General features: G+C 40.5%; 1 pseudogene across 1 annotated transcript; it reads left to right on the forward strand.

Annotated features, from left to right (window-relative positions):
* Nucleotides 1–5,678: 5,678 nt before the first annotated feature.
* LOC147638160 (putative aldo-keto reductase 3) lies at nucleotides 5,679–7,160 on the forward strand (annotated as a pseudogene). The gene is made up of 3 exons (XR_015265600.1): nucleotides 5,679–5,770; nucleotides 6,376–6,478; nucleotides 6,604–7,160. The product of XR_015265600.1 is annotated as a putative aldo-keto reductase 3 (transcript).
* Nucleotides 7,161–10,845: the final 3,685 nt, after the last annotated feature.

Raw genomic sequence — 10,845 nt, forward strand, 5'->3', positions numbered from 1 at the left:
CTTCTTTACACCAGGTGTTCTCATAGCTGGTATCCCAAGATCCTCATCAAGGCTCATCTCTGAGCCACTAGACTCTCCATCAACTTGAGAATGCCCTGTAGAAATATCATGCATACTAAGGGGCTGAATCACTTTCTCTTTGCCTTTATGTGATATACTAACACATTTGCAGGACTGGTATTATAACGCATCTGCCACTCCATGGTCTATCAACTGAACCACTAGATGTTGAGGACTCGCCTGGTCCACTCAAAGACTGTGATTGCTGACTTGCATGCAGCCACATTTCCACTCACATCAGCCCCAACAGCTTCTTTTTTAGCAGCATACCAGCTGCTCATCTCATCAAAAACAACATCCCTGCTTACCCTCAACTCACGTGTAGCAGGGTTATAACACCTGTATCCCTTTTGCTCAAGGGAATACCCAATAAACACACATTTTTCAGCTTTTGGATCCAGCTTAGTTCTTAGCTCATCTAGCACATGCACATATGCAATGCATCCAAAGAATTTGAGATGAGACAAATTAGGTTTTGTGCCAGTAAACCTCTCCTCTAGAGTTACATCATGTATGGCTGTAGTTGGAGTCCTGTTCATGATGTAAACTGCTATAGAAACAGCCTCAGCCTAATAGCTATGCAGCATATTCTTCTCTCCCATCAATGCTCGTGCAATCTCAGCAATGTGACTGTTTTTTCGCTCAATAACTCCATTTTGTTACGGAGTGTATCTATATGTAAACTGTCTCTGAATACCATTCTTCTTCAAAAATTCAGAGAACTCATTGGAGAAGTACTCTCCCCCTCCATCTAACCTTAGGCACTTTACATGTTTCCCTGTTTGCTTTTGAACCATAACTCTGAAATTTTGAAAATGAGAGAATACCTCACTCTTCTCCTTCATGAAGTATACCCACACTTTCCTTGTGTGGTCATCAATAAATGTCACATAATACCTACCCTGCAGCCTCCCATAGACATGGTCTTTGTAGGACCCCATATATCTGAATGTACAACATCTAGTGCATTTCTGCTCACATTTCTGTCACGTGGAAATACATGCTTTGTTTGCTTTCCAAATTGGCATGCTTCACATATTTTCTGCATATCTTCAACTTTAAACTTTGGCAGCCCTGTCACAATTCCTTTAGTCTGCATAGACTTCATTCTCTGCACATTCACATGCCAATTCATTCCAAATTGGCATGCTTCACATATTTTCTGCATACCTTCAACTTTAAACTTTGGCAGCCCTGTCACAATTCCTTTAGTTTGCATAGACTTCATTCTCTGAACATTCACATGCCAATTCATTCCAAATTGGCATGCTTCACATATTTTCTGCATACCTTCAACTTTAAACTTTGGCAGCCCTGTCACAATTCCTTTAGTCTGCATAGACTTCATTCTTTGCACATTCACATGCCAATTCATTCCAAATTGGAATGCTTCACATATTTTCTGCATACCTTCAACTTTAAACTTTGGCAGCCCTGTCACAATTCCTTTAGTTTGCATAGACTTCATTCTCTGCACATTCACATGTCCAATTCTTTTATGCCAAATGTCTGTGTCTGCAACAATTCCTGAACCATTTGCAAACATCGCAGCACTCACTTCAGGCATTAATGTAAACATTCTGCCCACTGTGTTGCCTTTTGCAACCAACCTGCACTTGTCCTTAAAGTCTTCAACATAACAACCATCAGGATTAAACCAAACCTGCAAACCCTACTCAATCATCTGGCCAACTGAAACTAGATTCTTTGTTATGTTCGGAACATGAAGTACATCTGCAAGGTACTTCACTTTGCCATCCTGCATAGACAATGGCACATATCCAACATGGACAATTGGATGAGTAGTGTCATCCCCTGTTTCCACAAAACTTGGTCTTTCAAGGTTTTACATCGCCTTGAACCACTCCCCATGACTTGTCATGTGGTTTGAAGCACCTAAATCAACGTACCATACATCATCTTTATGTGCTGCTTCAAGGTTTTTCATCTCCTTGAACCACTCCCCATGACTTGTCATGTGGTTTGAAGCACCTGAATCAACATGCCATACATCATCTTTATGTGCTGCTTCAACATTTTCAGACATGGCATTAACAACATCCTTTCATTATCCTCATTGTTTCTACTTGAGAATGCATAGTTGTTTTGCTGCAATTTTCCATTTTGCATGTTAGCCTGCTTCTTATAACAATCTGCCTGCACATGTCCAGGCTTACCACAATAAAAGCATCCACGTGTATCATTATACTGTCTTTGCCAATGTCCACGACCTCTTTGACTCCCCCTGCCTCTAAATTGGCCTCTTACACCTGCGTGTTGTTGTTGTGAATTCTGGGACTGTTGTTGTTACTGTTGCTGGCCATAATTCTGATTACCTGTTTGGCCACCTCCTTGGCCGTCGTGTCCACATGGCCTCCTCTACCTCGTCCTCTTCCTGAACTTGTGTAGAAGGCCTGTTGCTCTGAAGAACTGTTTTTGTTTTGTGAAGACTGTTGGTCTTCACCCAAGCTCTTCTCTTCTATAATCAACATAGACACCAAATCTGTGAAATTGGGAATGTTTTCCCGAGTCTAAATAGACGTCTTGAATGCCTTGTATTGTGGCCCGAGACCACATAGACAAACTTCCACCTTATCATCACTCATCATCTACTGAAACGCTAATAGATGCAAGGGATTCCACAATACCCTTGATCTTCAATGCATAGTCATTTACAGACATACTCTTTTTCTCCACAGTATGAAGTTCATTCTTCAACTCTATCTTTCGTGCCTTGGTATTCGTTTCATAGAGTTTTACCAAGGTGTCCCACGCCTCCTTGGGGGACTTGGCATCCTGTATGTCCCCAATTATGGTGTCTTGTATACTGATAGAGAGCCAATACATAACTTTTCTGGCTCCTTGGTTCCAATCCTTGAAGTCTTTCATATCTGCACAGTAGTCGGATTTATCTCCGGTATCTCCATTGCCTCTTCATGCTCACCTTCTATGTAGTCCCAGTAACCCTTTTCCATCAAGAAATTTGTCAACCTGAACCTCCAAGCATGGAAGTTGTTCTTATCAAGCTTCTCAGCAACAATCTGGTTTATGCCATCATTTGACATCTTGCCAAACACACAAATTTACCAAAAACAGCACTCTGGTTTGTCCTGCACAAACTGTTGTATTTTTTGCACAGCGGTACTGTACTACACTCAAATGTCACAACCAGTGACCTCAATGTGCATACATAAATCCAATGGCAATTATTGACCTCCTTGCAACACACACAATGTCTGCACAACCAATCTGTCTTCCTTCAGTTCTTAAAACAGAGTTCTGCATAGAATCGATGACTTACCCGCAGTGCTTGAAATCGCCTGCTTTCTGAAAAAACGAAGATCCTAACGCGCCCGAAACACATTTTTGGCACGAAAAATTTTTTCCCAATAGGGAAGAGTAGATGAAGCTCTTACCCTCGTACCACTTCTTGTGCCTCTTGCTTTGCAGCTCAGCCCTTAGCATGAACCAGGCTCTAATACCATGAAAAGATGCAGGGGAGAAGAGAGCTTGAGCTCTTGCAAAACAAGCACACACACACTCACAAAACCCTAAAAGAGAACACACAAGGTGAGAGGCTAAAAATCTTCTTCTTCTTCACACAATACTCAACACACCATATACAAAGATAAGAGTACACACAATATGAAAAGGTAAACCAAATACATACTAGGGTTCTCTATAGTGTGAACCCAACTAAAATGAGCTGACGCTATAGCTATGCCAGTCTCTAGAATGGCTCACACAGCATGTCATCCCACTGGCCGCATATTACCCATGATCTCACCAACCATGCCAGTGGTGTAAGTGTGGGGCCTATCCCCTAGGCGGGTCATCAGTGTCCACCACCTCACTAGATGAGCTTGATATCTCAACATGTCAAACAATCTGGTTTCCTCTCCTAATTAACTTACATGGGGCATTTTTTGGCGAGCTTTTTTTAGCGAGCACTTTTTGGGAATCGGGCGAGCGAGATCCAAAAAGATACCATCCCCCCTCCATAAAGAGAGAGAGAGAGAGAGGGGCGAAAACAGTTGGAGAGAGTTTCATGACATAATTATTTGAACTCTTTTATCCTCAATGGGAGCACTAAAGCATGTGAGGTTGTTGGGTGATGGCCTCTATAACACCACCATCAAGCACAAAAGAAGAAAACACAAAGGGCACAAATCAACTCTACACCTATTCTTAGAGCTTCATTTGACACAATCGAACACATCAACACTCCCCAATCTGACCCAGTTAACTCCTCCATCTGTCCTAACAAGTCAGACCTGATCTCTAACACCTCTAATCTTCAACCTATATGCCATAGAGCTGACCTCAGCTCTGCTGACACCCTCCTGATCTTCTACTGACACATGTCTGACTGAAATTGACTCAACTATCGAAAACAGACCAAACTGATTCAGCTGCCTCGCGCGCCTGATTGAGATATCCTCACTTATGTGTCCTCGGACTCTCTTAGAAACTCAATACACTCAAACCTCAGAAGGATCCAACACTATGGACACTCAGCTGATTGTACTATTCAGTCTATTTGATTGCCGACTGTTGACTACTGAATGACAGTCTTCTAACTATTTAACCTGACTTAAAACCACCTCCCTCAAACCTAGATAAACCACTATTCAGTCTATTTGATTGCCGACTGTTGACTACTGAATGACAGTCTTCTAACTATTTAACCTGACTTAAAACCACCTCCCTCAAACCTAGATAAACCACTATTCAGTCTATTTGATTGCCGACTGTTGACTACTGAATGACAGTCTTCTAACTATTTAACCTGACTTAAAACCACCTCCCTCAAACCTAGATAAACCAATCCTCTAACCTTATCCAACTCTGTACCCCCTCATCTGATTCTGAGTGAGTCAGCATTGACTCAGCACTAGTATCCCAAACATCAAACTGACACACAGAGATTCCATCTCCATGAACTCTATCAAAACAACACCTTTACCCATAGCTAAAACATCAAATCAAACACTTTTCATTCATTCACAACAAACATAGTCTAAACTCTCTATCATCAACAACAAATAGATAAAAACACCAGTGTCTCAACATCCCTGAGACATGGGCTCTTAACATATCAGAAGAAAACATTAAAAAAATTTTGGGTCCTCCACAAATAGACCTCAATAACACAACTTCAAACTCTCTAAATCCACTACCAACAGGTCTTTCTCACACACAAACCAACATTCAACAGACAAATAACAGTTACAATTGAGCAAGAACTGGTCTAAGCTAAGTCTCTAACAAAGATTCTCCTCAAAGATCCTTGGGCAACCACATCCTAGAGCTAACTCTCTGGTCTTCAACACAACCTCTTCTCTCACGAGACAAACAAACCTTCTCACACTGAACTGGTCTTCTCTGTTATTTTTAAAATCTACAGGACCTTCAGCCTGTAACCTTCAACAAAACAAAGAGACCTACACAGGTAACCTCTGTAATGTAGTTGCTCTCTTTCTCTCTTCTCTCTGGTGGTTTCTCTAGCCACACTATCAATAAACCACCCCTTCAAAAAAAATCTCCCATGTCTTTAACCCATCACCGCCTCCTTTCTTCCAGAAAGTTTTGCCACCCAGTTCCTTCATTCACCCATCATGCCCGCAACCCCCCCTCGGTGCCGTGCCGTGACGCCCGAGTGGTCATTATGGTCTAGAGATGTAGAAAAAGACATTGTACCCACTTGCAGGTGATCATTTGCTGCCCCCCCCCCCTTTTTTTTTTCTTTCTAATGAGGTCTTATCCCATTCCTAGTCAAACATGGGAATTTCACCCAGCTACCCACACACTATACTACTCACCACACACACCCCAATACCACCCTTTGGCCACTTTGTAGGCAGTGGGGACAAGCCACGGGACAAACCCCACAAGTTAGCCGCTCGGCCAACACCTTGCACAGCTTTTATAGAATTGGGCGTCGTAAGTTTTCCCAATCTTTCATGTCCATGGCAACCATTGTCCTTGATTGAGAGCATGAGCTTGAAAGGCCGCTGGATCATCGAAGTGGAGGATGGAAGCAAGTGCCGAGATGATCGGCGAATGACGACGACCTAAAGTGGACCGTGGGTAGATGGCAGCCTTTGTGCCCACTTACACGTGACCACACCCTTAGTATGAGGTGTCCCCAAGAGGATTTGAACCTAGGACCTTCCTTAGAAAGTCCAAAAAAGCCTTATCCACTAGGCTACCTCCTTGGGGACATTTGCTGCCTTTCTCACTTGTATGGTGCCAATTGACGTCTCCTAATTTTAATCGCCAATGCCTGTAAGAGCTTCTCTTGTTGTATTGTAGGGAGTTGGGGATCGGTATTGTTGTTTACAGCCCACTGGGCCGTGGCTTCTTCTCTGCTGGATCAAAAATTTTAGAAGGTCTTACAGACACGGATTTCCGAAAGGTATCATTGTTTTAACAACTCAGCTCGGTCTTGCATGAACTTAGCTGGATAAAGTCTTTTGGTGCTTAGTGATCCTTTTTGCCTGTATTTTACAAGGTCACTGTTTTTCTGCTTTTTGTCCGCAGACTGCCCAACCCAGACTCAAGGGGGATAATTTGGAGAAGAACCAAAAGCTATTCAATGGATTGCATGGACTTGCTTCAAAAAAAGGGTGCACCCGGTCAGCTCGCCCTTGCTTGGGTGCATCATCAAGGGAATGATGTTGTATCTATTCCCGGCACTACCAAGGTGAAAAACTTTGAGGAGAATGTGGGTGCACTTCGAGTTAAGCTCAGCAAACAGGAGATTGAAGAGATCGAGGCTCTCTTTCATGGTGATGTAGTTGCTGGAGAGCGATACCCAGATATGAATGCATGGACCTTCTTCAATTCTGAGACGCCCCCCCTTTCTTCTTGGCAACCTTATTAAAAGTAAAGTCGTATTGGGTATGCCGATGTTTTTTATGAGTTTCCTAATCGCAATCTCTTTGAGTAATAACCTCTAGTTATCTCAATGCCAAGTTTGAGCTGTTGACTAAAATGTTGAGATGATTTTGATGAGATATTATGATGATTTCAATCATATCCCGATGTATATCACACAGGTGTGTGCACTGCTAAAGTTAAGTAATACGGCTTTCTAATGTCTTTGATCAAGAGCCTTGATGTTGCCCCCATCGTTACTAGCACAACTTTTGGTGTGCCCTAGACTGTTGTATTGGCAGGACGATGTACAATTTTCAGGCTGCACAATGGCTTTCTAATGTCTTTGATCAAGAGCCTTGATGTTGCCCCCATCGTTCCTAGCACAACTTTTGGTGTGCCCTAGACTCTTGTATTGGCAGGACGATGTACAATTTTCAGGCTGCACAAGGACTGGACCCTTGCAAAGCATCTTCCACACTCCACCTGGCTTCTCAGAGCAGTGGAGATGACAAGAAAGTTTTGGACTTTGATCAAGACGCCTCTGATTTTGAGTTTCTGTTGTCAGAAGAGGCTGGCAAATTACGCCCACTTGCACGTCTGGATGACTGGCATCAGACACTAGCCACTCTGTCTGAACTCTATTGAGCAAGTGGAGGGTTATATAGCTTCACTGAGGGGGGTTGGTATATGAGGAGGAACAAGAGACAGCAGTGGGGTTATTAGCTGAATTGGCAACAAATTTTGTGGCAAATTGGCTCACATTATCATGGTAATTTGACAGCTAAAACTAAAGTATGTAAAATCATAATTCTTTCAATTTAGGTTCAGCTTTTTCACTGAAGAAACTAAATTTAATTCACATGCATTTACCCCCCAACTTGCCTAATGAGTGGGACACGAGAAGAATTACCAATAAAGCTGGGTGATCGATGCTATCCTTTGTTAAAAAGTACGTTTGGACCTCAAAGCTAACTGGTCATTTTCAAAAGAAAGTATGATGGGGGCTGCCTACATGCCTTTGCAACAACTGAAGTAACCCTTGGAAAAGCAGTTGTACATCTAGTGACAAGCATTGTGAATGTGATTGCAGTTCATTCTACCTGATTCATGCCCCTACATAACTCGTGGTACTTGTGAACTCTAATTGTAAAGGTTGACTAAACTTTTAGTATTATTATTGTAGAAATGGGTGATATTAATGAATGTGTGCTATTTGAACAAGAACTAATCCCAAGGTGAGTTAAGGAATAGAAAAGTTGAATCTTAAGTGGCTCTAACAAAACCCTAATGTCATTTGCAGTAGGGTTTATCTTTCTGTTTACTATAGGAGGACTTACTGGTATAGTCTCGGCTAATCCCCCCTCCCTTTTCAATATTTCAATCCCCCCTTTTCAATATTTCAACCTATCTTTATATTCACATGTGGGATAATACTCCTCTCAAAGCAACCATTTTTCCCTTTCAACCTATCTTTATATTCACATGTGGGATAATACTCCTCTCAAAGCAACCATTTTCCCCTTCGGATAGAGGTGACCTTTCTACTTCTTCAAATAGACTTGAGCCTAACAAGTTTTACATGAATATCGCAAGTTACATTAAAAGCTTTGCTTCCCTTGTTAGGTTATGTTGGAAATCATTATTCTACCTTTGCTATTATGTCTACGTGAGTATGTGTCAAGCTCTATTTTATAAGGCCTCCTTTATAAAGAGAAGTCACTTTGTATATGAGGAGCATTGATGCCTTGCAAATCTTAATTCTCACATTGGGGATGGGCCATAAGACGGTTAAAAGATGGCGTAGATAGGTTGACATTATGCTTGAATAGGCTAAATGCAAGTGTAGGCTAATAGTCCCTACTATCAAACCATGTGAAGGGGAGAGGAAGATCTTCCCACCAATATACATAGTTAGTTACATAGCCTAAATAGGTGTTAGGCGACCTTGAATGGGTCTCAAAGTTGCGCTTGGATTGTAGTTTTTATGTTTAGTCTATTATTATCTGTCAAGTAATGTGATTGGATGGGTTGCTCGATCTAATAATGCTTTTGATAGCTTTCATTGTATTCATATCATCACTTTAAGATTTACTTTCACTACTTGCACACCCTTGTTTCACAATACATACAACCTCTTATCTCAGTGTCTTTTCTAGATCACTATCTAGCCTTCCTCATCGGAACACATGGGTGGGAAGCAGTTGCCATCAGTTATTATATTGGTTTGGAATATTAATTTACTTTATTCTCCATCTTTCTATCTTGTTGAATCTTGTACTTTGTGAAGATCCTATTGGTTGTGCCAACTTCTTTTACAAATTATGGCTCCCATGGATCAAGTATATGAAGGGTAATGTTCACTTATTTAGCACCTAGGACACATTTATATATGAAGGGTAGTGTTAACTTATTTAGCACCTAGGACACATTCATATATAAAGGGTAATGTTAATAATGGATAAAGGATATGAACAGTTATGGTTAATCAAAAGGTCAAGACCTTTGACATTCCTCTTGAGGGCTAGTTAAAGAAGCCCAAGTCATTGTGGTTGGTATATACACATAAACATACATACATACACATATACACATACACATACACATACATACACATACACATACACATACACATACATACACATACACATACACATGCACAATCAATATGTCAAGTTAATACTCTTCTGTTCATGAGTGAAATAGTAGAAAGTCTGGTTCTCTATATCTATCAAACATCTTTCTAAAGCCTTTTAGACAAACCTTTCCCATGCTATTGCTAAGCTTATCACCAATTTTCACCTCAAGGTTCTGTGGTTAAGGAGAACAAGCATTATTAGTAGGTTGTGCAATTCTTGCACATCCAAAAAGCATGTGACAAAAGAAGGCTTGTTTCTCTCAAATGGTGCAGATTTTTAAGAAGCTTACTTTAACAAGGTTGTAAAGAAAATTGTAATTCACTTGCCCACAAAGTTTGAGCTGCATATGAATTTGGAGCTAGGACATATCATATTTGCAATAATGTGCAATTTTATAAAAAAATCACTTCATAGGTATTTAATAAGTAATATTAACATACAATATAATATTATGTCATTTGAAGTATTTCATTTCTTTTCTCTTTGATTTTACACATAATCTTTGCCCATGAATCTTGCAAGTAAGGTGCTTTAAAATTCTTTGAATGGATTACCCTGTTTGAAGTGCAAACTATCTTTACATTATGAGAACTTTTTCATACCTAGACATGTAAAACTTAGAAAGAAATAAACCAAATGAGTACAATAGTTACTTAGACTTGGGCATGGCTAGTCATTCTCATAATTAAAACTTTTATAGTGCCGTTTCATGAAACTTATTAAAATATCTCTCGTATGTAGCAAAGAGATTCTAAGTTAACCTCAAAATGGGGTTAACATTGGATTAATTTCTAATTTCTAATTTTTGATGTACTTTCAATCTAAACCCATAGTTCGTCTACTAGAGCAGAAGTTGTACTCTAAGTTGTACTTGCCAATTGTTATGCCCCCTGATTGTAGTAAAGAGTTCTTTGTAAATCCTAGTGTGGGAGAAGATGTCATAGGAGAGTGAAGGAAAATAGCCAATCCACATCTTTTACGATGGATACATGTTTATAGTTTTGATGTTTTCTAGATCATGCATGTTAAAGGTCTTATTTATTTTGGCTTCTAGGCTAATGTCTTCTGGTTTTTCCTTCAAGGGCTAGTAAGAGGATGGCAAAGAATTATGAATATCCTCGTTTGGCCAAATTTTGCTACATAGCTGAGGAGTTGCATTTAGAATATGGGTTGAGCTTATCAGGCAAGCTCCCCCAACAGCTTCCCAATATTAAAGACAAAGACTGGCTAATAGTCTTCAATGTCGATCAAAGAACACAAAGCTAGT

This window comes from Cibotium barometz, chromosome 5 (genome assembly GCF_041138505.1).
Source record: "Cibotium barometz isolate CiBa-2024 chromosome 5, ASM4113850v1, whole genome shotgun sequence".
In the NCBI taxonomy this organism is placed as follows: Eukaryota; Viridiplantae; Streptophyta; class Polypodiopsida; order Cyatheales; family Cibotiaceae; genus Cibotium; species Cibotium barometz.